This window comes from Globicephala melas, chromosome 2, assembly GCF_963455315.2.
Source record: "Globicephala melas chromosome 2, mGloMel1.2, whole genome shotgun sequence".
NCBI classification, from domain to species: domain Eukaryota; kingdom Metazoa; phylum Chordata; class Mammalia; order Artiodactyla; family Delphinidae; genus Globicephala; species Globicephala melas.
Genome location: NC_083315.2, coordinates 63,260,986 through 63,288,561, shown reverse-complemented (window position 1 = coordinate 63,288,561; position 27,576 = coordinate 63,260,986). Strand labels below are relative to the sequence as shown.

At 43.1% G+C, this 27,576-nt stretch overlaps 1 protein-coding gene across 1 annotated transcript in view; it reads left to right on the top strand.

The window, feature by feature from the left end:
• The window catches only part of THSD4 (thrombospondin type 1 domain containing 4), a 628,347-nt gene that overhangs the window by 28,369 nt on the left and 572,402 nt on the right, over positions 1–27,576 (top strand). The window contains exons 7-9 of the mRNA XM_070044883.1: positions 19,357–19,441; positions 22,403–22,493; positions 24,074–24,198. The gene's annotated coding sequence lies outside the window, so the exon portion shown is untranslated. The remainder of the gene's footprint in view (positions 1–19,356; positions 19,442–22,402; positions 22,494–24,073; positions 24,199–27,576) is intronic.

Below are 27,576 nucleotides of genomic sequence, written 5' to 3'. Positions count from 1 at the left end.
AGTGACGATGATGCACTGGCCTACAGGTCCAGTTCAGGACAGACCCCTTCAGCAGGGCGTAGATGGGCTTGTCCCAAGTGTGCCTTTCTGACTGAGGTTTTTCTAGATTCCAAGCTGACCTACTTTTACCTGGTTTCCACACACTTTTTCCTTAGATATGCTGATGCAATTTATTAACACAGAGTCATGCACTGGCCTGTGGGCCTCAGCTTCTGTAAGGTGGCTTTTTCTGTCCATAACCCCATGTGTTGATTGGCTCTGAAAGACCAAACTCATCCAGGCTTGAGGGCACTGCTCACTCATGGTTCCTTCCTCCAGCTGCAGTTACCACCTTGTATGAAGAATTGCTTAGAAGCCTGCTGTCATTTCTGGACCATCCCACAGAGAAAAGCAAGTTTTCAGCTTGTATGTGCTGTTCAAGGTCTTAGAAAGCAACTTGCCATGTACCGCATTGTGGTTCCCAGACAGTCACTCATGTGTGGAGGCTTTCCTGGCAGGACGAGCCTATTTCTCCAGCATCATTCCCTTCTGCGGACATAGCCTACATCCGTGAGGATATGAGAAGGGGCCTTGGGAAGTACACAGGAGGCATACTGAGAGGAGGTCATTCTCAGAAGTCTGGAAGATGTGTTTATCTTATAGACTTTTGACTCCAAGGGCTGGTTTTCTACATTTCCTAGTCCTGATTTGCTTTGGAAGAAAATAGTCCATGGGTCTGACAGGCCCCATAGAAGGCCAAAGAAAAGTGGGGCTCCTGGGTGTGGAGGTGAAGGGAATAAAGGAACAGAAGTGTCTTGGTGGCCGCAGGACCTAAGGGAGTGGTAGGAGAAGGAAAGAGAGATGTCCATGCATGAGGGGCCAGGAAGCCCTAAGAGCTTTTTGCTGATAGAAGTCTTATCACCCCCACTGAACAGTGGAATAGGATCGAGGGACCACTCATGATTGTTGACCCAGCATGGACCTTCATGGGTTGCTATAGGTGGGTTCTTACAAGTAGCTTCAGATCCAAAAAGAGAAACCACTCAACGTGTTCCGCCTCTTCATGATGGATAGGCTGAGAGTAAGACTTTTGGCTAACATGCCCCCCATCCTTCCAACATTACAAGCTTAGTAGGAAAATTGGAAAATCTCATTATTACCCCTACAGGAAGTGCTAGATGATCAGAGGAGTATATTAGAACTCCCGACTTTCCTATCTGGCAGCTTTTCCTCATTGTTAACTTCAAAAGTCTCTTTATCTGAGGTATTTGGGGTCAGAAGCCTTTAAGGAACCATGATGTGAAGAAGGTCTCCTTTTATATCTAGAGGATCTGTTCCCCATCTCCAATGACTGTGAGAAGAGACCCCATCATTTGCACTGACACACACTGGCTGTGCACCTGGGGTGGTTGGGAGAAGCCATAGAGTACTGACTAAGACACAACCTCTTCCTTCAGGGAGCTTGCCATCTAAGATGGTAAGATCAGTAAGTAGGACTAAGAACATGCCATATTATTGAACAGAGGACAAGTCGATGGACCAATCCCAGCCCACATTGGTGGAGGGTTCTATCCTTACACGTTTCCCATCTGCAGACAGATTTGCTCAGTAGACTGTGGGAGCTATATTCATTCCCCAGAATTAATGGCTTTCTGCACCATCTGTAAATATCTTTTTCTTTTTCTTTTTTTTTTTTTGCGGTACGCAGGCCTCTCACTGCCGCGGCCTCTCCCGTTGCGGAGCACAGGCTCCAGACATGCAGGCTTAGTGGCCATGGCCCACGGGCCCAGCCGCTCTGTGGCATGTGGGTTCCCCCCCGGACCGGGGCACGAACCCGTGTCCCCCGCATCAGCAGGCGGACTCTCAACCACCGCGCCACCAGGGAAGCCCCTGTAAATATCTTTTAAGGAGGTCTTCAACAAGTGTATTTTAGTTTCTCGTAACTCAAGCCAATCCAACATTTTTTAAGGCCTACAAGAATGGAAAAGAATGTGGTCTGTAACCTCAGGTCCCCTGGTTTTGCTTTCTTGAGATTGCCTCTGAACCCCAAATCACTGCGTGGCAGGCAGCACAAAACCTCCAGCCCCAGCTGACCCACTGAATAGGTGCTTAAGTTGAAATCACAGAAACTTTCCAGAGGAAAAAAAAACAATTTCCCTAAGCATACAGAAATATTTCATGTAGCTGTATTTGTATACTCTGCATTTCTTCCTGTTGCAAAGGATGACCTGTCTCTGCCTCTGCCTCTGCCTCTGGCCAGGGCAACCCACCACCTGTTGACTGGGTCCTATCCCTTCTTTCCTTTCAAGGACTTTGCATCTTTCTCTGGTATCATTAACTTTCCCATTTCTAGCAGTTTATCCCATTGGCATATCAATATGTTGTAATGTCCCTTAAGATATTAAAAAATAAATAAATCTCTTCTCGACTTCCAGTTCTTTATCTATTTTTTATTTATTTTGCTTTCTTTATAGGAAAACTCCTCAAAACAGCTGTTGCTCCTTTCTCTACTTCCCCTCTTCCTATTCTTTCTTTGACCCATTTCAGTCAGGCTCTAGTCTCCACGGTAATAATGAAGCCAGAATTCTCACAGAAAATGTGAAAACCAGCCCCAGTTGCACATTAGCAACTCTCATCTTGCTAAATGCACTGGTCATCTCTTATCTTCATATCAGTTGACCTCTCATAAGCATTTAATGCAGGAGGTCACTTCCTTCTTCTGGAAACGCTTTCTTTTCTTGAATTTGAGGTAGCCCATTCTCCTGGCTTACTTATACACTGATTACTCTTCCATGCCCCTTACTGGCTTCTCCTCCCCTTTCTTCCCTCTAAATGTCGGGGTGTTCTTGCACTCAGTCATCAGACTTGTTCTCTATCTCCCCTCACTTTTAGGTGATCTTACCCAGTCTCGTGATTTTAAATACTGTTCATACTCTAAAGACCCCCAAACATGTTGCCAGCCCTGACCTCTCCCCTAAGCCAAATACCTTCTTACCATGCCCACTTGGACACTTGCTGGGCAGTTCATAGTTTGTACGTCCGAAATAGAACTCTGAATTTCCCACCAGAACCCCTCCTCATGCCTGTGTCTTTTCCAGTTCGCCCCTCTCTCAGTCAAGGGCACCACCATTTACCTAGATGCTCAAGCTCCAAGCCTATGAGTTGTAATTGAGTTTTCTCTTTACCCTGCGTTCCACATCTAAACCATCAGTGAGTTTGGTTGGTTCCATCTGCATAATACATCCCGGATTCAACCACTTCTCACCACTCTTAGTGATGTCACCTGTCTGAGCCACGCCCATCACTCTCTGGAGCCACTCCAATAGCCTCATAACTCATCTCTCTGCTTCCTCTCTTGCCATCCCTCCCCCAGTCTGTTCTCTTCATGGCCACCCAAGTGGATATTTCTAAAATGCAAATCAAATCATGTCAACCCCTGCTCAAAACTTAGAATGAAACCCAAGTCCTTACCATGGCTGCCTCTCACTCTCACTTCTCTCTCTTGCCCTCCTATTCTCACTACACCAACCTTCTTGCTTTTTCTCAACCCACTAACTTTATTCTCACCTCATGGCTTTCATATTTCCTATACCTGCTGCCTAGAATGCTGCCCAGGATCTTTTGCATTCTTACTTCTTCACATTACGTAGATCTCAAGCACTTATTATTGCCTGATATTATAAGGTTTATTAATTTGTTTACTTGCTTCTTGTCTGCCTCTAAATTTCATGGCGAGAATTGAGTCTGTCTTGTTCACCAGTGTGTCACTAGTACCTGAAATAGGGCCTGACACATGGAAGAGGCTCAAGAAGTGTTTGTTAAATGAGTGAGAAATAATGATAGCTAGAACTTATTGAGCATTTACTATGTACCAGATACTGTGATAAGGGCTTTACGTACTCATTTAACTCTCACAGCAACCCTTTGAGACTTTACTGGTATTTTACCCAGTTTTACAGATGAGGAAACTTCCACGTAAAAAGATGAAGAAAATTTGCCTAAGTTTACACAACTACAAAGGGATGGAACTGGACCTTGAACCCAGCCTGGTCTCACTCCAAAGCTCCCGCTCCTAACCACTAGATTATACTGCCCCCAAGGAAAGCAGCTTCCCTACCAGTTAAAGTCCCAATGAAATCAATTTAAGGTCCCCTGCTTAAGAATTCTGCATGTGGGCACCATGAAGTGCTCCTTCCATTGTCTAATGGGGCTGAAGAGCCATGATTGCTTAGGAAAGAGTTGTGAGGACTCTCGGCCTCCAATTCTCCTGCCCTGCCCCTATAAATGGATTCCTATTTCAAATGTGGGGTAGAGGGTGGAGAAGGGGAGGAGTACAAGTGGGATGAGAGAGAAGCACTGTACTCCTGGAGGCCCAGGTTTCCAATCTTTGGAATCTAGGCTTTGACATGGGGCAAACTCCATGTGTTCTCCTGCTGTCTTAATTCTCCAGCTTCATTTTTGCTGCTCTTCCTTCCTCCTTCTCTGGACGAGAGGGTGCGACTCTCTTTAGGAGATGCTCCAGGTCCCCCACCCACAGCCCCTGGGTCTGCCCTAGAGTTCATTGGTAGACAGTTCCTCACAAGGAATGTTTTCCCAGGTCTCTGCCTAAGGACAATTTCCAGCCCAAGAATGTGCTTCGTTACCAGTAGGGGACAGGCCAGAGGTGCCAGGTGAATTATGTTCCACAGTTTCCCAGAGGGTCCCCAGCAGGACTGAGCCCCAGTTGCCTACAGTGGTAACACACTCATTAACACACCCGTCATCAGCTTTCCTTTCTTCCCTGTCTCACCTCCTGTCTCTCTCACATGCTTCCTGAGCTCACCCCCCAAGTAAGTTATAAGTGCTGGAATCCTCATCTCAGTGTCTACCTGACTCATGACAGACCACCTCTCCTAAAACTCTTGAGCAGAACAACATCCAGGAGTCAGCGGAAGAGTCAGCCCACCTCCCTCCAAATTTAAGTTAAATTACATTTCAATGAGCTGGACATTTCACAGCTTCTGCCATGATTTCATTTAATGTTTTGAATCATCCTGCAGTGCACACTGGTTGGGGCGTGTCAGTCCATTCCACACGTGTGAAAACCAAAGCTCAGAGAGGTGAATTAAATACCTGACTAAAGACACTCCAGGTCAGCTGCCGCTCCCCCTTGGATGTTTGTGTAAAGATCCAATAAACTCCACTCTCTACCGTACCCAGCAGAGCCTAGCCCTCAGTGGGTGTTCAACCCATGCAAGTTCTCTTTTCTCTTTTAACTTTTATTTTTCCAATAAAAGGTCTTAAACCATTTTGTCAATGGAGTTTGGCCCATATTTCATAGTCAAAAAAAAAAGAAAAATAGACATACCTCAAGCACTTCCTTCTCCTAGGTGAATATGAGCTCATGTTTCAGAAATTCCCACTGGAGTTCATCCCCTTCTTTCCACAGGCGAGGTTTCTGAATCAGCCCAAACTTGACTCTGGACAAGCTGCCCATTTCCAGGCTGGCATGTCAGCCTCTGCTGACCGCCACCTCTGACCTGACTCCAAGCTTCTTCTCAGGCTCCCAAAGGAGGCAAGCACCTCGATTCTCTCAAGGGCTTAGGTTGGAGCAAATCAGCCTAGAGTGGGAGCTCGGGGCTCAAGCCGAAATGTGGGCTGGTTCCTGATCCTGGCGTGGAGCACGTCTCTCCTTCCAGCATGTCTTTGCTGTGGGTCTGGAGCCTGAGAAGTTGGTGTCTTTAAAGAGCACACTCTGGAAATGTGTCAGCTATCTGATTACAGCTTCCTCAGAGGTGGAGCGGGTGCCCTGCCCGCTCATGTGTTTCCCCCATGGCTCTTCCTTTGCTGTTCCACAATAAGGCCCATCTGCCGTAGCAATGCCTACAGCTAGTGACACCTTGCAGGGTGTTCCTTCTCAGCAGCGCAATGTTTCCTTAAAGAAACACACACCTTGAAGTGGAATTTCTGGAACAATTCTTGGATGGATGTTTTCCAGAGGAACCCTAGCAACATGTGCAAATACCCTTTTATTTTCCAACATGGCAACAAATATTTCCCATCTTTCTTTTCAGTGTGGGGACTGGGCTCAATAAGTACTCAGGTGACACGTTTCTGGGTGGCAGAGGTGAATGAGGCCGAAACAACACCTGTCGGTTCTGGGTCATTTCTACCAGCACCAAGTGAATTATTATTTTAATATCCAGTGGAGATTACAAACTGAATCCCAGGGAAAAAAAGATGGAGATGAAAATTCTGGAGAGAGGGAATTTTAAGCTATGAGAATGGATGCAATCTCTGCAGAAGAGAAAAGAGAAAGGAGTAGAGAGTCGTAGGCAGGAGGAGATAGGGCCTCAGGTAGCTTGATCATATAATTTGTTGCCCAAACTGGAACAACTTAGGGAGAGATAGGAGCCACTATTAATAATGACATTGGGAACTGAGATGTAAACCATAATTGTCTTCGGCATGTGAGGACATATGATCACCCTAACACGAGGGTCACTTCTACTGAAGGGCTGGTGATGATTGCCTTTGCCACAGCCCTGACACTTTCTTACATGACAGCAGGAAGTGGTGAAGAGGTGATAATCTGCTACAAGTCCAGAACATGAGTCCTTTCAGTAGGGTCTCCTGAGGGGGCCATTGTGAACTCTGGCAACTTGTCTTCGCTTGCGGCCTCTAGCCCTTCTCTCGTCCTCACATCCTTCCTTAGGGACAAGTGTGGTATGATGAGGATAGGACACAGATGTGAGTGTGCTCTCCAGATGCCTCAAGGGGGAAAACTGTAGCTATTGGGAAACTGATAGAATTGTCAAAAGAATATAATCAGCTACATAAATCGTTTAACCAAAGTCACAGTGCTGTGATAAAAATTAAAATTGTCTTCATATGCTATTAAAACTGATACCACATCCATATAATTCCCGTCTCCCTCCAATCTAATTGCAACATGCCTTTGTCCCTACTTGGTTTCTGACCCAGTCTCTTTATTCTAGGCCCTCATACCTCTTCTGGGACCTTGATCCATATATATATATATTTTTTTTTTTGCAGTACACGGGCCTCTCACTGTTGTGGCCTCTCCCGTTGCGGAGCACAGGCTCCGGACGTGCAGGCTCAGTGGCCATGGCTCACGGGCCCAGCCACTCCGCGGCATGTGGGATCTTCCTGGACCGGGGCACGAACCCGTGTCCTCTGCATCAGCAGGCGGACTCTCAACCACTGTGCCACCAGGGAAGCCCGATCCATATTTTAAAAAATCATCTGTTGACCCTGAGTCTCCCATTTTAACCTATATCTATAAAAGTATAGATGCAATATCTTCCATTCTCTCCCCCACCCCTTTTAATCCCTAACCTATAGGTTTTTTCATCCCCATTTTTTTTTTTCAGTGTTTCAGATTAGACTGAAGAGTTCTGACTTCATCTGAATAAGTGTGGTTCACAGTAGGCTCTGACTAGCTGAGCCATTTCTGAATGTCAGATTTCTAACAGAAACCAACTTGTTCTCAGCAGTAACCAAAGTAGCAAACAGATTGCAAGTGGGTCAAAATCAGTTTTTAACTGGTTCTAACCAGGTCAAAACCAACATTCCTGGTTCAAATTGGATAAACCCAGGTCAAGCAGGATAAAACATTCCAACTTAGGACAAATTAGATTCAGAGCAATTCATGATGATTGAGACCAGATGAGCCTGGTTCTAACTTGTCCTTACTGGGTCAGACCAACATGAATTGAGTCACAGTGGTTCAGAAGGAGGAAACTGCATTCAGCCAGGTGACACTGCTTCGTATTAGGGAAAAAATAAATAAAAAATGATTTTTAGCAGAGCAAACAGATTCTAACTAAATTAAACCAGTTTAAAGTCACATTTGTTGGAAGGAAATCTAAAAAAGAGGGGATATATGTATATGTATAACTGGTTCACTTTGCTGTACAGCAGAAACTAACACAACATTGTAAAGCAACTATACTCCAATAAAAATTAAAAGATAAAATCACATTTGTCAAAGTAGCTTGATTCAAGTTGGATCAAATCAGCTCTGATTTCAGTAGTGTTGCCCTTGCTGATTAAAACCAGCTTTAGCCAGTTTAAACCAGATCTGGCACCATTGCTTAAAAAATACATTATTAACTATTTATGGAGGAAAAAAAGAGATGGATAGATTATAGATGTCATTATACATTATATCTTATAATTTACCTTTTGCTTTCATAGATCATTAAGAGGTATATAAAATCCAAAGCAAGCTCTTTACTGATTCAGCAATCTGTAATGTCCATTCGTCTACAGATTTCTCTCAGCATTAAAATTATTTCTTACACTGTTGAATTTCCTAAGTTTTAATCAAGTTGAGGCAGGTTGTCTGCAAAAAAAAAATTTCCCCAGTCATCTAGAGAAGAGATTTCCTCAGTGAAAGTGAACTACATGACCAGGCTCTGACCTTTTCACTGGTCTTTTGGGAGAACGTCTTTTTTCATGGGGTCATTACCCAGATTTGAATTGCTTCATCAAAAGTAATTAATGAGGAGCTAGACCTACAACAGCAGACATTTTCAAAGAGAAATGATTTCTCCAGATCTGTGGGGACTCTGTCCCAAGGTGGTGCTGCTTTTATGGAAAATATGTTGACTCATGAACTGTTGAACCATCTTTCCATGATCTGAATATAGCTCTCTAATAAAAACCTTTTCATATTTTTTTCAAATAATTTCTGGATTAAATCATAATTTGATACTGATGGACAGTGCAAAAATGAATAAATTCAGAACTATGTTGGTGACCTAGGAGCCACCTGAACGGTTACCTAATCATACTTATTTATCCAAATGGCAAACTAGTACAGGAGGACAACAAAAAGGTGTCGAAACTGAATGAGAATACAAGTTATAATACAATTAATAGTAAAACTGAAGTGGAACGGTAATTTGTATGAACAACATTTTTAAAATGTATTTCAGAGACTGAAAGTAAATACTGGATTTTGTGTTTCAAAACCAGACACCTACAAACCTGCAGCCCTGGTCTGATCAGATCAAACTTGTTTCAACAATTCTATGCAAATGAATTTGTGCTCGATTGTTTAAGCTGCTTGCAATTGGATTAAAATGAGAACTGCCTTTTCATTTCAAAGTTTGCACTGCCCATGGTCCCACAGCGTCCTCTGGGAGGCTAGACTGTGAAGTTAGAAAATGCCTCTCCACTGCTATACTCTCACCATCCATCACATCTCCATTTGTTCCCTTGGGGAAGAGTTGTTTTGTGCAAATGAGCCCCCAAATGATCCATGTGTACTTGAAAGGAATGTGTATTCTGCTGATGGGTGGAGGGGTCTACAAATATCAGTTAGATTCCATTGGTTGATGGCATTGCTCAGTTCTTCTGTTTTTGCTGATTTTCTTTCTACTTATACTATCAATTACAGAGAGAGGAGTTTTGAGGTCTTCAGCTCTAATTGTGGATTTGTCATTTCTCCATTTGGATCTATCAGTTTTTGTTTTTTGTATTCTGAAATTCTGTTGTGGGTACATACGCATTTGGGATTGCTCTGTCTTGTTTGTGAATTGGCTCTTTTATCATTATGCAGTGTAGTTTTCCTTGTACAGTAAGTCCTCTACATATGCTCTGAGGCGCGTTCGTAAGTCCAGTTTGTTCGTAAGTCCAACAGATTTAGCCTAGGTACCCAACTAACACAATCGGCTATATAGTACTGTACTGTAATAGGTTTACAAAATACTTTTCACAAAAATAATACATAAAGGGCTTCCCTGGTGGCGCAGTGGTTGAGAGTCCGCCTGCCGATGCAGGGAACACGGTTTCGTGCCCCGGTCCGGGAAGATCCCACATGCCGAGGAGTGGCTAGGCCCGTGAGCCATGGCCGCTGAGCCTGCGCGTCCGGAGCCTGTGCTCCGCAACGGGAGAGACCACAACAGTGAGAGGCCCACGTACCGCAAAAAAATAAAAATAAATAAAGAAAACATTTTAAATCTTACAGTACAGTACTTTGCAAAGTACAGTAGTACAGTACAACAGCTGGCATACAGGGGCTGACATCGAGTGAACAGGCAAGAAGCGTTACTGGAGGGGGGAGAGGAGGTGGGAGACAGTAGAGCTGAAGGATCGTCAGCAATAGGAGACAGAGGGCAAGCTGCAATTTCACTCACGCCTGACAGTGATGGCACAGGTTCTGGTTCCTTGCTGGATTCAATTCTATCTACCCTCTTGGAAAAACGATCCAGTGATGTCTGGGTAGTAGCTCTTTTCTCGTCTTCAATGAATGACATAGTAGCACTGGATTACATTCTGAATGGCTATTGCAACCTTCATGTATCATTCTATGTTCGGGTCCTGTGCCTCAAAAACTAACAGTGCCTCCTCAAATAAAGAAAATCCCCTTTCATTTCCTGAGTTGTGAATCTCCTCGGTTCTTCAGTTACTTCTTCTTCCTCTTGGCTCTCTTCGGCCTTTCTCTGGGCCTCCAATGCCATCAGGTCTTCATTAGTAAGCTCCTCATGTTGAACAGCAAGGAGTTCAGTGACAGCGTCCACTTGCAGATCTAGCTCCATCTTCTTGCTGAGGGTCACTAAGTTGCTGAAGACCTCTTGGGACTCTTCATCCAGCTTCCCAAATCCACGAAAATCGTGAACAAACTGTGGGCAAAGGTTCTTCCAAAGCACATTGAGGGTGAAGCCTGTAACGTCACGCCAAGCAAAGTCAATGTTTTTTATGGTCTTGTAGATGTTATAGTCCTTCCAAAATTGTCACAGGGTTGTTCCTGATTCATCTTTAGCCTTTACTGCCTGATGAAAAGTGTAACGTAAATAATATTTCTTGAAAGTCGTTATAACTCTGTGATCCATAAGCTGGATGAGCGACATAGTATTCGGTGGCAGATGCACTACTTTGATGTTGGGATGAAAGTCATCCATGAATGGGGTGTGGCCCAGAGCACTGTTGAGGAGCAAAAGAATGTTGAATAGGACATCTTTCTCCAAGTAATATTTCTCTACCTCAGGGATAAAGTGGTGGACAAACCAGTACTGGAAAATGGCCTGTGTAACCCAAGCTTTGGGGTTGCTCTTCCACACAACAGGAAGAGAGCCCTTGGCTCTGTTTTTTTTTTTTTTTTTTTTGTTTCTTTGTTAACATCTTTATTGGAGTATAATTGCTTTACAATGGTGTGTTAGTTTCTGCTGTATAACAAAGTGATTCAGCTATACATATACATATATCCCCATATCTCCTCCCTCTTGTGTCTCCCTCCCTCCCACCCTCCCTATCCCACCCCTCTAGGTGGTCGCAAAGCACCGAGCTGATCTCCCTGCGCTATGTGGCTGCTTCCCACTAGCTATTTTACATTTGGTAGTGTATATATGTCCATGCCACTCTCTCACTTCGTGCCAGCTTACCCTTCCCCCTCCCTGTGACCTCAAGTCCATTCTCTACGTCTGCATCTTTATTCCTGTCCTGCCCCTAGGTTCTTCAGAACCTTTTTTTTTCTTTAGATTCCATATATATGTGTTAGCATATGGTATTTGTTTTTCTCTTTCTGACTCACTTCACTCTGTATGACAGACTCTAGGTCCGTCCACCTCACTACAAATAACTCAATTTCGTTTCTTTTTATGGCTGAATAATATTCCACTGTATATATGTGCCACATCTTCTTTATCCATTCATCTGTTGATGACACTTAGGTTGCTTCCATGTCCTGGCTATTGTAAATAGAGCTGCAATGAACATTGTGGTACATGACTCTTTTTGAATCATGCTTTCTTAGGGTATATGCCCAGTAGTGGGATTGCTGGCTCGTATGGCAGTTCTATTTCTACTTTTTTAAGGAACCTCCATACTGTTCTCCATAGTGGTGGTATCAATTTACATTCCCACCAACAGTGTAAGAGGGTTCCCTTTTCTCAACACCCACTCCAGCATTTATGGTTTGTAGATTTTTTGATGATGGCCATTCTGACCGGTGTGAGGTGATACTTCATTGTAGTTTTGATTTGCATTTCTCTAATGATTAGTGATGTTGAGCATCCTTTCATATGTTTGTTGGAAATTTGTATATCTTCTTTGGAGAAATGTCTGTTTAAGTCTTCTGCCTATTTTTGGATTGGGTTGTTTGTTTGTTTGTTTTGATATTGAGCTGTTGTAAATTTTGGAGATTAATCCTTTGTCAGTTGCTTCATTTGCAAATATTTTCTCCAATCCTGAGGGTTGTCTTTTCATCTTGTTTATGGTTTCCTTTGCTGTGCAAAAGCTTTTAAGTTTCATTAGGTCCCATTTGTTTATTTTTGTTTTTATTTCCATTTCGCTAGGAACTGGGTCAAAAAGGAGCTTGCTGTGACTGATGTCATAGAGTGTTCTATGTTATCCTCTAAGAGTTTTACAGTGTCTGGCCTTAGATTTAGGTCTTTAATCCATTTTGAGTTTATTTTTGTGTATGGTGTTAGGGAGTGTCCTAATATCATTCTTTTACATGTAGCTGTACAGTTTTCCCAGCACCACTTATTGAAGAGACTGTCTTTTCTCCATTGTATATTCTTGCCTCCTTTAGCAAAAACAAAGTGACCACGTGTATGTGGGTTTATCTCTGGGCTTTCTATCCTGTTCCATTGATCTATCTTTCTGTTTTTGTGCCAGTACCATACTGTCTTGATTACTGTAGCTTTGTAGTATAGTGTGAAGTCTGGGAGCTTGATTCCTGCAGATCCATTTTTCTTTCTCAAGATTGCTTTGGCTATTCAGAGCCTTTTGTGTTTCCATACAAATTGTGCAATTTCTTGTTCTACTTCTGTGAAAAATGCCAGTGGTAGTTTGATACGGATTGCATTGAAATTGTAGATTGCTTTGGGTAGTATAGTCATTTTCACAATGTTGATCCTTCCAATCCAAGAACATGGTAAATCTCTCCATCTATTTATATCATCGTTAATTTCTTTTGTCAGTTTTCTGCATACAGGTCTTTTGTCTCCTTAGGTAGGTTTATTCCTGGGTATTTTATTCTTTTTGTTGCAGTGGTAAACGGGAGTGTTTCCTTAATTTCTCTTTCAGATTTTCTGTCATTAGTGTTAGGAATGCAAGAGATTTTTGTGCATTACTTTTGTATCCTGCTACTTTACCAAATTCCTTGATTAGCTCTAGTAGTTTTCTGGTAGCATCTTTAGGATTCTTTATGTATAGTATCATGTCACCTGCAAACAGTGACAGCTTTACTTCTTTTCTGATTTTGATTCCTTTTATTTCTTTTCCTTCTCTGATTGCTCTGGCTAAAACTTCCAAAACTATGTTGAATAATAGTGGTGAGAGTGGACAACCTTGTCTTGTTCCTGATCTTAGACGAAATAGTTTCAGTTTTTCACAACAGAGAATGATGTTTGCTGTGGGTTTGTCATATATGGCCTTTATTATGTTGAGGTAAGTTCCCTCTGTACCTACTTTCTGGAGGGATTTTTTTTTTAAATCACAAATGGGTGTTGAATTTTGTAAAAAGCTTTTTCTGCATCTATTGAGATGATCATATGGTTTTTATCCTTCAGTTTGTTAATGTGGTTTATCACACTGATTAATTTGAGTATACTGAAGAATCCTTGCTTTTCTGGGATAAACCCCACTTGATCATGGTGTTTGATCCTTTTAATGTGCTGTTGGATTCTGTTTGCTAGTATTTTGTTGAGGATTTTTGCATCTGTTTTCATCAGTGATATTGGCCTGTAGTTTTCTTTCTTTCTGACATCTTTGTCTGGTTTTGGTATCAGGGTGATGGTGGCCTCATGGAATGAGTTTGGGAGTGTTCGTCCCTCTGCTATATTTTGGAAGAGTTTGAGAAGGATAGGTGTTAGCTCTTCTCTGAATGTTTGATAGAATTCGCCTGTGAAGCCATCTGGTCCTGGGGTTTTGTTTGTTGGAAGATTTTTAATCACAGTGTCAATTTCAGTGCTTGTGATTGGTCTGTTTATATTTTCTGTTTCTTCCTGGTTCAGTCTCAGAAGGATGTGCTTTTCTAAGAATGTGTCCATTTCTTCCAGGCTGTCCAATTTATTGGCATATAGTTGCTTGTAGTAATCTCTCATGATCCTTTGTATTTCTACAGTGTCAGTTGTTACTTCTGCTTTTTCATTTCTAATTCTATTGATTTGAGTCTTCTTCCTTTTTTTCTTGATGAGTCTGGCTAATGGTTTATCAATTTTGTTTATCTTCTTAAAGAACCACCTTTTAGTTTTATTAATCTTTGCTATCGTTTGCTTCATTTCTTTTTCATTTATTTCTGATCTGATATTTATGATTTCTTTCCTTCTGCTAACTTTGGGGTTTTTTTGTTCTTCTTTCTCTAATTGCTTTAGGTGTAAGGTTAGGTTGTTTATTTGAGATGTTTCTGGTTTCTTGAAGTAGGACAGTATTGCTATAAACTTCCCTCTTAGAACTGCTTTTGCTGCATCCCATAGGTTTTAGGTCATCGTGTTTTCATTGTCATTTGTTTCTAGGTATTTTTTGATTTCCTCTTTGATTTCTTCAGTGATCTCTTGGTTATTTATTAGTGTATTGTTTAGCTTCCATGTGTTTGTATTTTTTAGATTTTTTTTTCCTGTAATTGATATCTACTCTCATAGTGTTGTGTTTGGAAAAGGTACTCGATATGATTTCAATTTTCTTAAATTTCCCAAGGCTTGATTTGTGACCCAAGATATGATCTATCCTGGAGAATGTTCCATGAACACTTGAGAAGAAAAAGTGTATTCTGTTGTTTTTGGATGGAATGTCCCATAAATATCAATTAAGTTCATCTTGTTTAATGTATCATTTAAAGCTTGTGTTTCCTTATTTATTTTCATTTTGGATGATCTGTCCATTGGTGAAAGTGGGGTGTTAAAGTCCCCCACTATGATTGTGTTACTGTTGATTTCCCCTTTTATGGCTGTTAGCATTTGCCTTATGTATTGAGGTGCTCCTATGTTGGGTGCATAAATATTTACAATTGTTATATCTTCTTCTTGGATCGATCCCTTGATTATTATGTAGTGTCCTTTTTTGTCTCTTGTAATAATCTTTATTTTAAAGTCTGTTTTGTCTGATGTGAGAATTGCTACTCCAGCTTTCTTTTGATTTCCATTTGCATGGAATATCTTTTTCCATCCCCTCACTTTCAGTCTGTATGTGTCCCTAGGTCTGAAGTGGGTCTCTTGTAGACAGCATATATATGGGTCTTGTTTTTGTATCCACTTAGCCAGTCTATGTCTTTGGGTTGGAGCATTTAATCCATTTACATTTAAGGTAATTATCGATATGTATGTTCCTATTAACCATTTTCTTAATTGTTTTGGGTTTGTTCTTGTAGGTCTTTTCCTTCTCTTGTGTTTCCTGCCTAGAGAAGTTCCTTTAGCATTTGTTGTAGAGCTGGTTTGGTGGTGCTGAATTCTCTTAGCTTTTGCTTATCTATAAAGTTTTTAATTTCTCCGTCAAATCTGAATGAGATCCTTGCTGGGTAGAGTAATCTTGGTTGTAGGTTTTTCCCTTTCCCCACTTTAACTATGTCCTGCCAGTCCCTTCTGGCTTGCAGAGTTTCTGCTGAAAGATCAGCTGTTAACCTTATGGGGATTCCCTTGTGTGTTATTTGTTGTTTTTCCCCTTCTGCTTTTAATATTTTTTCTTTGTATTTCATTTTTGATAGTTTGATAAATATGTGTCTTGACGTGTTTCTCCTTGGATTTATCCTGTATGGGACTTTCTGTGCTTCCTGGACTTGATTGACTATTTCCTTTCCCATATTAGGGAAGTTTTCAACTATAATCTCTTCAAATATTTTCTTAGTCCCTTTCTTTTTCTCTTCTTCTTCTGGGAGCCCTATAATTCGAATGTTGGTGTGTTTAATGTTGTCCCAGAGGTCTCTGAGACTGTCCTCAGTTCTTTTCATTCTTTTTTCTTTATTCTGCGCTGCAGTAGTTATTTCCACTATTTTATCTTCCAGCTCACTTTCCCATCTTCTGCCTCAGTTATTCTGCTACTGATTCCTTCTAGAGAATTTTTAGTTTCATTTTTTGTGTTGTTCTTCGTTGTCTGTTTGCTCTTTAGTTTTATAGTTCCTTGTTAAACGTTTTTTGTATTTTCTCCATTCTGTTTCCAACATTTTGGATCATCTTTACTATCATTACACTGAATTCTTTTTCAGGTAGAATGCCTATTTCCTCTTCATTTGTTTTGTCTGGTGGGTTTTTGCCTTGCTCCTTCATCTGCTTTGTGTTTCTCTGTCTTCTCCTTTTGCTTAACTTACTGTGTTTGGGGTCTCTTTCTTGCAGCCTGCAGGTTCGTACTTTCCATTGTTTTTCGTGTCTGCCCCCAATGGCTAAGGTTGGTTCAGTGGGTTGTGTAGGCTTCCTGGTGGAGTGGACTGGTGCCTGTGTTATGGTGGATGAGGCTGGATATTGTCTTTCTGGTGCAGCCCAATTTTTTAATGAAACAAACATGAACCCACATGTTTTGTGAAAATGTGGCTCCTTTCTTGTGTTGTAACACACAATTCCAGGGTAGCATATTATCTTCTGGCTAAGTGAGGCCTCTTTGGGGTAATGACAGATTGTTAAAGGCTTCTCTCCCCTCCTGTTCTCCCAGATGGTGATGCTGCAGGCCACATCTAGCACGTTATCTCCAGGCCTGGGTCTCTGTCCTAGGGAATGTACTGAGGATGTGCTGGACTCACCCAGCATTTGTACCCCACCGGGGTCTCCCAGGAGTAAGGGTTAACTTTTAGGGTTTCTTTTAACCCGTTGCGATGGCCCCGTACTCCTAGGCTCTGGTTTTAAGGGCTCTTGGGTTCTCTGAATGATAAACTAAGTGAGGCTTCACCTTCATATCACTGGAAGCATTGCCACCAAACAACAGAGTTAGCCTATCCTCTGCTGCTTTATAGCCTGGCATCAACTTTTCCTCCTTACTGATGTAACTTCGGTCTGGCATCCTCTTCCAGTGCAGTCCTGTCTTATCCACATTAAAAACCTGCTCAGGTAAATACTCGCCTTTCTCAGTAATTTCTCGAAGCATTTCAGGAAATTCCCGGGCAGTTACCATGTCTGCACTCACTGCCTTGACACTTACTTTTACGTTGTGATTGTTGGCTCTAGCCTTGAACTGATGAAACCAGCCATGGCTGGCATTAAAAAATGTGCCCTCTGATTCTTCGCTGTGTTTCTTCAAGTCTTCATAAAGGCTTTTAGCTTTCTTTTGAATTGGCATTAAGCTGAGAGGGACTCGACGCTGATGCTGATTCTGCATCCACACACTGAGAAGTTTCTCCATCTCCTCCATCTCTTTTCCATGCTTCTTCGATATTATTGTTGACATCATTGACACAGCAGACCTCACATGTTCCATGATGTTGTCCGTGTTCTTCAGAATCATGCCAATGGTTGAACAATTCATGTTATAAGAACAAGCGATGTCTACCATCTTTTTGCCTCGCTCCACTCTCTCAATTATTTTCACTTTTGTTTCCATTGTTATCTCTTGGTACTTCTTAGCAGTACCAGCTACATCACCGCTGCTTTTACACTTGCTTCTGGATACCCTGGGCTTGAACTAAAGATACTGTACTACTGTACTCTATACAGTACTCTACAGTAAAGTACACAAAAGTACAACCACTTGTAGAGGATGCACTCATGTAACAATGTACACCAGACACGTGAACTAACTTACGTGACTGGACATGCAAATGCCCGTTTGTATCTTTGAAAGCTCGCAACTTGAAGGTTCGTATGTATGGGACTTACTGTACTAAAGTCAATACTTTAACTATTGTACTTTTCAGTTCCAAAATTTCCATTTCATTTGTTTTTATATCTTCCTTTTTTTTCCAGAGACCTTCTGTTTTTCTTTTGTTTCAGGAGTGCTTACCCTTACTTCTTTGAGCATAGTTACAATCACTGCTTTAAAAATCGTTGATTATTCTAACATCTGCATCTTCTCAGGGTTAATATCTGTTGATTTTCTCTTTCCTTGTTAGTTGAGACTTTCATGATTCTTCATATGCTGAGAAATTTTGGCCTATATCCTTGATATTTTGAAATATTATGAGACTCTGAGCCTGGTTTAAATCTGGTTTAAAGAAACATTGGTTTTTTTTTGTTTGCTTGTTTTTTTGAAGCAGGCAATTAACCGCGTTATATCCTGGCTGTAAGTTCCAACCTCTGTGGAACTGCCTCTGTGGGCTATGATTCCAATACCAGTTCTGTTTTCAAAGTGCAGCATTATTCGCATCAGTCCTGTGTGTGTGCCACCCAGTGGGCAGTCTTGGGGCAGAATCTTGGTCTAACCTGTAGTTCAGTTCTCTAAACCTGTGGTATGCTTTTTAAAGTCAGATCCATACATGTTCAGCTTGGAGGTGAACCCAGGAGTTAATACATTAAGTTCATGGATTTCTTTGTTAATATCCCTATTCTCCATGGTCTTGCCCACACCTTTTGGCTCCTTGGAGCCTTCTTCCTCGTCCTTTAGCCAGCAGGCTTGGTCTATAGTTTGCTAGCTCTGCCACCTACTTCCTGTGACTGTTATTGTGTCTGGAGTCGAGTGGTAGGAGGACAGAGAGAGGAAAAAAAGGAATGGAGACTTGCTCACCTTCTTCTGATCACTGCTCCTCTGGTCAAACAGAATGGTTCTCCTTCCTCCCTCAGGGCTTTAGGTGCCTGCCCATCACCACTGCCACCACCCCCGCTCCCATCCCCACCACCACTGCTGCCTGTGGGAGAGGCTGAAAAGAAGGAAAAAAAGAAACAAAAACCAGAGGATTTCCCCTCTCTCTCTGACTCTTAGGAGTCCCCTTTCTTAGTTCTTGGACCAGAAACAGAGGACTCTCTTGGAGCTATTTCTGTCAGCCCCTGGGGCACACTTCTGAGTTTCTGGCTGCCTTTGAGTCCAGACTAGGCAACACTAGAGGAAAAAAATGGCAAACTCACTGCTGACTTAGTGGAACTTTGAATCCTGGTGTCCTTCCCCCAATCTGCCTGCTACAGTTTATGTTTCAGGGCCCTCAGAGAGCTACTCCCTCCATTCTGTCCAGGATTTATAGTTGCATTTAGTGTGCCCTTCCTCATTGCATCTTTTGTGGAATCAGCATCTCATTTAAATCATTGGTCTTTTGCTATGTGGAAAATGGTATATATATATATATATATATATATGTTACATTTTAAAATTTTATTGACCAGCAATAGCTCTTTATTATGGCCTGAAAGAATTAGGCAGTCCACGTCCTATTTTCTGAATCTACAATTAGAGACATTCCCCCCAAACACAAATTCTCAAAGGAACAAATTCACATTAAGACTGAACCACACCTTACCTGGCCTGTACAGAACTTTCAGTTGTTTTTCTTGTTTACATTCTCCCCTTTCACATTAACAGGAAGAAAAGAGAGTGTCCCAAGAGGCCATAAGAATTCTGAGATTTTAAGCCTAAGCGATTGGGAAGACAGCTGCCCTTCACCCAGGTATGGAGCCTGGAATAAGGAGACAGCGGTTTTGGTTGTGGGAGGTGATGGTTCCCTCCGTCACACACTCACTTGAAGAGTCTGCTAGGATATCCAGGAAATGGAAGCCTGGAGTTGAGAAGTTATCACGGAAGGTGTGAGGAAGAAAACTACTAAGGCAAGAAAGGAGAGACAGGGACCACATACCGAGGTGACCTTAAACTTCCCACTGCCAAGGATGCCCCCTCCCCCCACCACAATGCAGGCCTCATTCTAAATTGCTGCTCTTCGAGACCCCTCCCACTACTGTGCCTGCTCATCCCTGAGCATCACTCAAGTCCCCAGAGCCTGTGAAATCTCCCTAGGCCTCTCCCCTTTTAGGACATCGATTGACCCTTTATCTGGAGCTTATTCAAAGGTAGATGGGATATGTTGGTCACCAAGGCAGAACTACTGGGGGAGATTTTTTAGGATTTTCCTGATTCTGCCCCCTGGTGGAGACAAGTAGTCTGGATTAAGTTGCAGCTTTCTGTGGCCTGCCTGACCCATGCCCAGAATTTACCCCTTAACTTGGGCTAATCAATACAATTACCTCTGGATAGTGAAATAGCAAGGCTTCTCGAGCACATTGCCACTGCCAACTTGTATCTACAAATACCATCATATTTTATTGTAACAACCACTGTTTCAATCATGGTGTACTAGGTTTTTCTGCATTAATAAACAAACCCAAATCTCAGTGGCTTAACACAGCAAAAGATGCTACACATCCAACAGGAGTGGTGGGTGCTCTGCTCCTCAGAGACCTCTGAGACCCAGGCTAAGCAAGGCAACATCTTAACCGTAGCTTCTACAATCATGGCACCAGTGGGAAGGAAATGTGATTGGTACACTGAGACTTAAAGCATCTGTTGGCTTTCCTCCCTCCCTCCCTCCCTTCCTCCCTTCCTCCCGTCCTTCTATTTTTCTTTCTCTCTTTCTATTTTTAAAATGAGAAGTCATATTCCATCGGCCAAAGAAAATCACATGGCCACATTTAACTTCAAGGGGACAGTGAAGTTAAATCTTCTCTTGCCCCTAAAGGGGAAATAGTAATGACTGCCCAAACCGTGCCCTCAAGAATTGTTGTCTTCTCTTTGGAGTTGAAAAACTCAGGCTCTATTAGGGCACTTTTCCAAAGTCACACCGTTAGTGAGTGTGCAGAGCAAGGACCCAGGTGCACACTTGTTTAGCTCAGATGTCTCCTCTTCAGGAAGTCATTTTATAGAAGGTGTTTCTTATTATCTTCAAGGGAACTTCAGCTGCTGACAAATGAAAAGCTTGACCCCCAATTTCACAAAGTTAATTTTTCTTTTTTGAAAAAGAATGATAAGAACAAAAGAAAGAAAGAGAAAAAGAAAGAAATTGAAAAGAGAAGAAAAAATAAAAAGCAACCAGGGCTCTTGTCCACCTGCACCAGTATCTGATTGCATGTCAGGGTGATTTGGTTTCGTTCCCTCTGTGTGGTATTTTCCATTTGTAGGACTGGGTCAGAAGTTTGTATATTAGTCTACATGCTTGTTCTTGCTTACGTTTGTTCTCTGCTCGATCCCACACCCTTCATTCATCCTTGGAATGTTCCAGTGACAATGGAAAAACAGCAATATAGCTAGTCAGACAGGAGGGACCGACCATGGACACAGCCCACCTTCTCTCAGAATTCTAAGAGGGAAGGTAGAGGGCGTGAGAGAGTGCTCTGCACATTTCCCCACGCGAGACAAGTCCGCTGTGTTCAGTCTCACTCAGCAGATGAGAAAACTGAGGCTCAGAGAGGTGAAGACAATGTTCAAGGTCCCATGGCTAGAAGCATGTTTTTCTGAATCGTAGCTTCAGACCACCCCACTCCGCAGCCTTCCACCTACTCTCATACTCATGGTACACCTGCCCTGAAATGTATTATGCCAGCTGATGCAGGGGTAGCTCTGCCTTGTCTAAAGACTTCCACCTTCACACGGCTTGCTCTTTGAAGGGCACAAGAGCAGGTGCAGTCCTTTCCCTTGGAGAAGTAGAGGTGAGGCAGCAACCCCACTGCTCAGGCTGCCGGCTCTGGAGGCAGTAGTCCTCCCAACACTTTAGAAGAAATGCTCCCCGCGCCTCCGGACTCTTCCTGAACAAACTTGAGATCCATAGATGAGTTCTAGAAAGAGGCAAGGCATGCGGAGTAGTAGAAATTTGTGTCCATACTGCAGGGCCGAGCCTCCAAACAAGCCCATGAGGGAGATCCAGCTGTGTTTTTGTTTTAACCCCAAAGAAGGAGAAACACCAGTTGATTAGATTAAATACGCTTTGAGTAGGGCCCGAAGTCCTCGGCTTTAATGTGTATGACATCTGAAACTCAAGATGTTTTTAGTGGCTTTGAGAGCTGTTTCTGACAGCATGAGACCCCAGTTGTCTCCACGCATGAACTTACAAGGGGAAGGACGGCTCCCTGAAATAGCTCAAGGCCTGGTCCCCATGCGGTAATGGAAAGGGCACCAGCCCAGCACTTATCAGGGGTTGTTCTCAATCAAACACACACATACTCATAGTATGAATGTTTGCCACTCGTTATCTGCGTAAGAAGAAATGCCCTCTTCCGCCTCTAGAACTCCATGATTTGAAATAGGGAAAGGTGACCTTAGGAAGAAGCTGGCCACGGACATGGATCCTATAGCCTTTGGACTGACAGCTACTTCAAGGGGAACATCGGAGCCATTCCAGGGCTCACACACACAGCAGGCCTTCTCTCATCCCTCCCAAACAAATGAGCACAGCAGCTAAGTCAGTGAGTCTTAAAGCCTCAAGACACAGGCTGTGGGGAGTTTTCTCTTGAAGCCATAATGTGGCACTAGAGTTGTGTGGTAATTCTCTACATTGCAGGAATAAAAGAAGGCATTTCAAATGCAGCTTGAAATTTTTACAAAAGAAGTCACATGCTTCTCTGTGTATGTCATCTTTTCCCAGATGGATCCAAAATGAGCCACAGGATTTCCCTGTTGCAGAGTTTCTGAGAGAATAATAGATCTGACAGCTGGAAGGGGCTTCAGGAGTTGGTGTGAGCCCCTTTTCTTCCAACATGTATAAATATGTTCTTCCTATTTTCTCAATGAGGGGACTGCAGTTCTGAGGTTGGTGATTTTGATATCGACACGGCCCGTGAGTGATGCTGGCATGGAGGTTGGGGGATACCTGCCTTCTCCTACTACGCTCAAGTGCTTCTCACAAGGAGAAGACGCCACCATCACGCAGAGAGTAGGAAACAGGAAACAGGAAAGAGAAAAAAAAGGAATGCAGGACCCATAGAAATCTTGGCAGCAAAGTCTGGCCAGATGTCACAAGTGGCACACAGTAGGTCTCTATATATTGACAATAGAGGCAAGTCAAAGATGACTGGCAAAGTAGAGCGGTGAACCTAGAGACTGTTTGACTTTGTGGTCTGTAGTGCCTGGGATTATGTACAAACCATATCTGGCCCGTGTTCATTGGATATGTGGTATCTCTGAGACTTTATAAAAATCAATTCATTCAACAAGAAAGCCAGTTTGATAAAAGAGGGAAAATTGCCAATGAGGCTAAGGTGACAGCAATTTCAGGCACCGTGTAAGCTGATTAGCCTCAAACAGAGACGCTGCTCTCTGTGCTGAGACCTGTAACCCTGCGGCCGTCTTGGAGACTTGTGGTGCCGGTCACGAGGGCAGCATGGGCAATGAGTGAAGGCCAAGACCTTATTAGGAGAGTCTCCCAGGAAGCAGGGTAAGGCAAACACAGGGCATTCCTTTAGAGTGATGGATTTGTTTTGTTTTGCATTTATTTTTGCATTACAAAAGAATTGTGAAATGATGTTTTTACATTACCTTTTTTTTCTTTCTTTTTTTAATTAACCAAAGGATTTTTTTTTTTTCTCTCCCTTTGGATAAACATAGATCTGGTCAGGCCAGCCCCTGCTTAAGACACCTCAGAGGCTTCCTCTTGCTCATTTGAAAATAACCCAGCTCACGAAAATGACGCTAAACATCACTGACCTTTAACAGATTTGCGCAGGACAGCTTTCCCTATCGATCATGAAATGATATGTTTTGGGATTGGTTGAGTAATAGCCACTACACTTGAGCTGCCCCCAACACTTCTTCCCCTCTGGGATCCCTGGACCTTCCCGAAATCCAGCATCTAGGGCAGCAGCGGGGCATCCAGCATCCAGGGCAGCAGGGGGGCCCCAGGACCCTGCCCCAGCCTGTGGCTTGTGTCTGTTCTGATGGGACATGCCTGTGCCTTTGTGGTTGTCAAAGGCTCGTTAACCCCTCCTGGAAGACTCAACGCAGTCAAACGTATCCCCCTGCCCCACTTCCTCCCTTTCTCTCCCTGAGCCCTGGCCACACAGCCCTTCTTTATGTTCCCCAGGTGCATCATGCTTCCCTCGGGGCCTTTGCAAGTGTGCTTCCTTCTGTCTAGAACAATCTCTCCCACCCTGTCCCCTTTTGACTTTGGTTAACGTTTCTCATCCTCCCTTCGATCATTCATAGTCAGCTTCAATAAGTATAGGTTGGATGGATGAAAGAAAGAATGACCAATCATGTGTGAGAGGAGCAGGCGCTAGCAAACGGACTTCTTCCATCGCTCTCCATTGTCTTTGCCTAGTTAATCATCGCCAGAAGGAGAAAGGGAGCCTGTGGATCCGGAGGCTGTGATGTCCGCCTTCTACTTTGCTCCGCATTGCTGCTCCTGAACAGAAGCGGCTTCAACCTGGGTGATGCTTCTTAGCTGTGAGTATTACCGCTTGCAAAGAGGAAAAAGAGAAATAATCTGAATATTTGGGATTCCAAAAGTTGTCTTGTACCAGGTAACTTGAGGCTTCCTATCTCCTCTTTCTGGCCATGAGACAAGAAAGGGAATGAGAGTGAAGTACGAGAGGTAAGGGGAATTAGATAACCTGAACATAGCCTGAAGACTCCCTGAAGACACTTCATCGGAAACCGACATTCCATCGAGAAGTCATTTTACTGCTGTCCTCTGAGCTTGTGGTACAGCTATTCTCTTACAGGCCAAGTGGGGGCCAGCCCCAGGCAGGCCCTCGGGAGGAACCCGGTTTTTAGGTCCATACCCCAGATGCCCTGGAGGAGGAAGAGAAAGAAGTAAGTTAAGGAGGCAAGCAGGGGAGGGAAGGCTTCTTAACACTCACCGAAAGGTTCTCAGAAGCAGCTTAAAACTACATGTTTACCAGCTCGCGAGGGACTCTGTTGTGTCGTGGTGTTCTGTTTTGTTTTATTTTGTTTTGTTTAAATCACGCTTCCCTTATTTCCTTATTATTCACTGGGCACAAACTTGCCTTGACTTTGCAGTCTACAAACGTTCACAACCAAGAAAATGAAGAGAACGATTTTGCATTATTCCCGGTACCCGGTATCTTGCTGGAGCCTGAAATTAGGGGTTGGACTACATGTCTGCTTCCCTTCCACCTCCAAATGTTAACAAAGAAGGGATAATAGAGGGGTTTTCTTCCCTGCTGGGACACAACCCCCAGAAATGCCATTAGGATGAAAACATTAGTGTTTGTCAAGAGTAGAGAGCAGTATTTTTTCAAAGCGTAACTTCTGGAACTCTAGCCCCAAGAAATATTCTGCTGGTAAAAGGATTCCTGGTCAGTACTTATTAGTGAAGTGCAGAAGCTGTGTTACTCATATGTTCCCCCCAAAAGGTCCGGTTGTCCCAAGCTGCCTTTCTGCAATCTGTTCACACTGGGCTCTCATTCCAGTCCCATATGCTCTGAAATCCCAGGAAGCCGCTCTCAGCAGTATGCCATCGGTCCCCCAACGTTAGGAAGTCCTCACTAGTGCCGATGTCATGCTCCAGGCTGGGGACCCCCAGGAGGAATGGTGGGATGCTGGGCATGTGGTGCTGGGCAGGGGGCAGGCTTAGTGAGGTGGGGTGGTGGCAGTCTTGTGCAGGATGACCAGGTCGTCTATCATAGCAACCTGGACAGTGGAGTGAAGGGGGCACTAATTATTCCTAATTATACGTGACAGCAGGTGGAAACTAGGGCTGCCCTATATATGTGGAGCTGACAGAGGGGTTATGAGTTTTGTTTCTCAGCTTAGGAGCCACTTCTAAGGCCAATGGGCAGTGGTCACAGGAAAAAGCTTTCAGTTAACAATTAGAGGGGGCTTTGTAACAGAAAGTCTCCAACAACAGTATGGGCTATTTTATGAGTAGTGAGCACCTTAACACTGCAGATACGCACGAGGGTAACTGACAACCTGCCCTCCAAGATGTTGTGTACAGAAGACACTGACATGCCAGGGAGCTGGACGACCGCGGGGCGGCCTGTGACTGGGATCTGAGGCACCCACTCTGCTTTGTCCTCTCTGCTAGAGAGGGTTAGTTGTTTATACGTGAGGACCAAATTCTGCCAATCTGATGCGTGCACACCCATACGCTTGGGTAAAAGAAATGCAACAGGACTGAAAGATTTAAAACTTGCTGACTTTGTATAATTAATATTCTCTTGTGTCTATACAGAATGTAAATATCTCTGTTTAAAATGAGACTAGATTTCACAGTCTTGACTTTAAAAAAGAGAACACTCTGTGACATGTAAGCAAAATGTGGTCACAACTATTTGAACAAGTTTGAAGTAGATCAGAATCAGCTCTGAAAAGCCAGCTTAAGGTTACTTGGATTAAGTTTGGTCAATAAAAATTGCACTCAGGTTATGTAAGATGTTCACATCAAGGGAAGAAGGGTGGGAATATAAGGGAATTCTTTGTACTATTTTTGCAACTTGTCTGTATGTCTAAAATTAGTTTTTAAAAAACTCCATATCCTTGGCTCCTAAGCCCTGCTTATACCATGGCCTGCCTGAAGAACTTCCCTCATCCTTTAAGGCTCAGCTCAGGCAGAACATCCCAGGATTTCCGATCCCCTCTCATGAGTTGGGGATCTGCAGATGCCCCAGTTATACCTACCACCTACCAGTATGATTTTCTATTCTGCACCTTTCTCGCCTTTCTCTGAGCGTCTTTTGGACTGGAATATTTTCTTCATTTTATATTTACCTCTGAGTACCAAGGCCCTACTCAGCACTCTGTACATATCTCTTCAATAAATTAATAAATCAATCCATTTTGAAGTTTTATTAGTTATTTTTTTCTTTTTAAAAATTGTGGTAAAATATACACTACATAATTTTAACCATTTGAAGTGTCCAATTCATTGGGACATTAAGTATATCCCAATGTTTTATAATTTTTCTGTCATTTTAAATGGTCTAAACTGGTCAGAGCTGTTAGAGCCACTTAATCTGGACCCAAGGGACTCATGACACTCAGAATTCATTTCATCCCACTGAGCCACCAATCAAAATCTGTGTGAGCGAGTATGGAATTATTTCATCCTATTTGAACTAGCTTGAATCAGGGAGAACTGGCTCTGCCCAGGCTCCAGGCCAGTAGTCGGCACTCAAAGTTGGTGATTTTCTTTGGCCTAATCTCTTGGGTTGTCACTTTCTCTTTTGTTATTTTTTTTTCCCTTGGAGGTATCTGCCCTGCTGCTCTCCTTTCTCCTCCCACATACCACACCCGTCCCTGGATCGGCCTGGCTCTGGGGCAGGGAGCTTACATTCTACTGCCACCTTCATTGTCCCACCCGTGCACCTGCACTTTCAAAACAACTCCTGCAGGCAGGCTTTGGAGGCAGTCGTAATCAAACAGGCTGACTCATTTAGGGAGTCTACCTGTATCTGGACAACCTCTTCAAATATTTAAGGTCACCCTTACCCCCTCCTGGGAGAGGAGGGACATTTTCTCACAGTCATTCTATTTCCTACCTCACTAGCTTTAAACGCCTCCATTTGAATTGAAAGAATGTAGCACTGCATTAGGAACCAAGAAACTGGGCTCTAGTAATTTTCCGGCCATTAGCTAGCTGGGTAATTTTGGTCATGCCCTCCCTGGGACGATATTTGCCAGTTAGTAAAAAGAAGGGCTTGGATATACAGATCAAAGTTTGATTTTTGTTATTACTGTTTTGCAGCAGGTTTTTTTCTGTGTGTGGGGATACAGTATTACCCTAAGACAAGAAAAATGCCGAATCCCTCTGGCTGTCAGAAGCGAGTTTTCTCTCTCCCCCATGCTGTCTAACCCTAG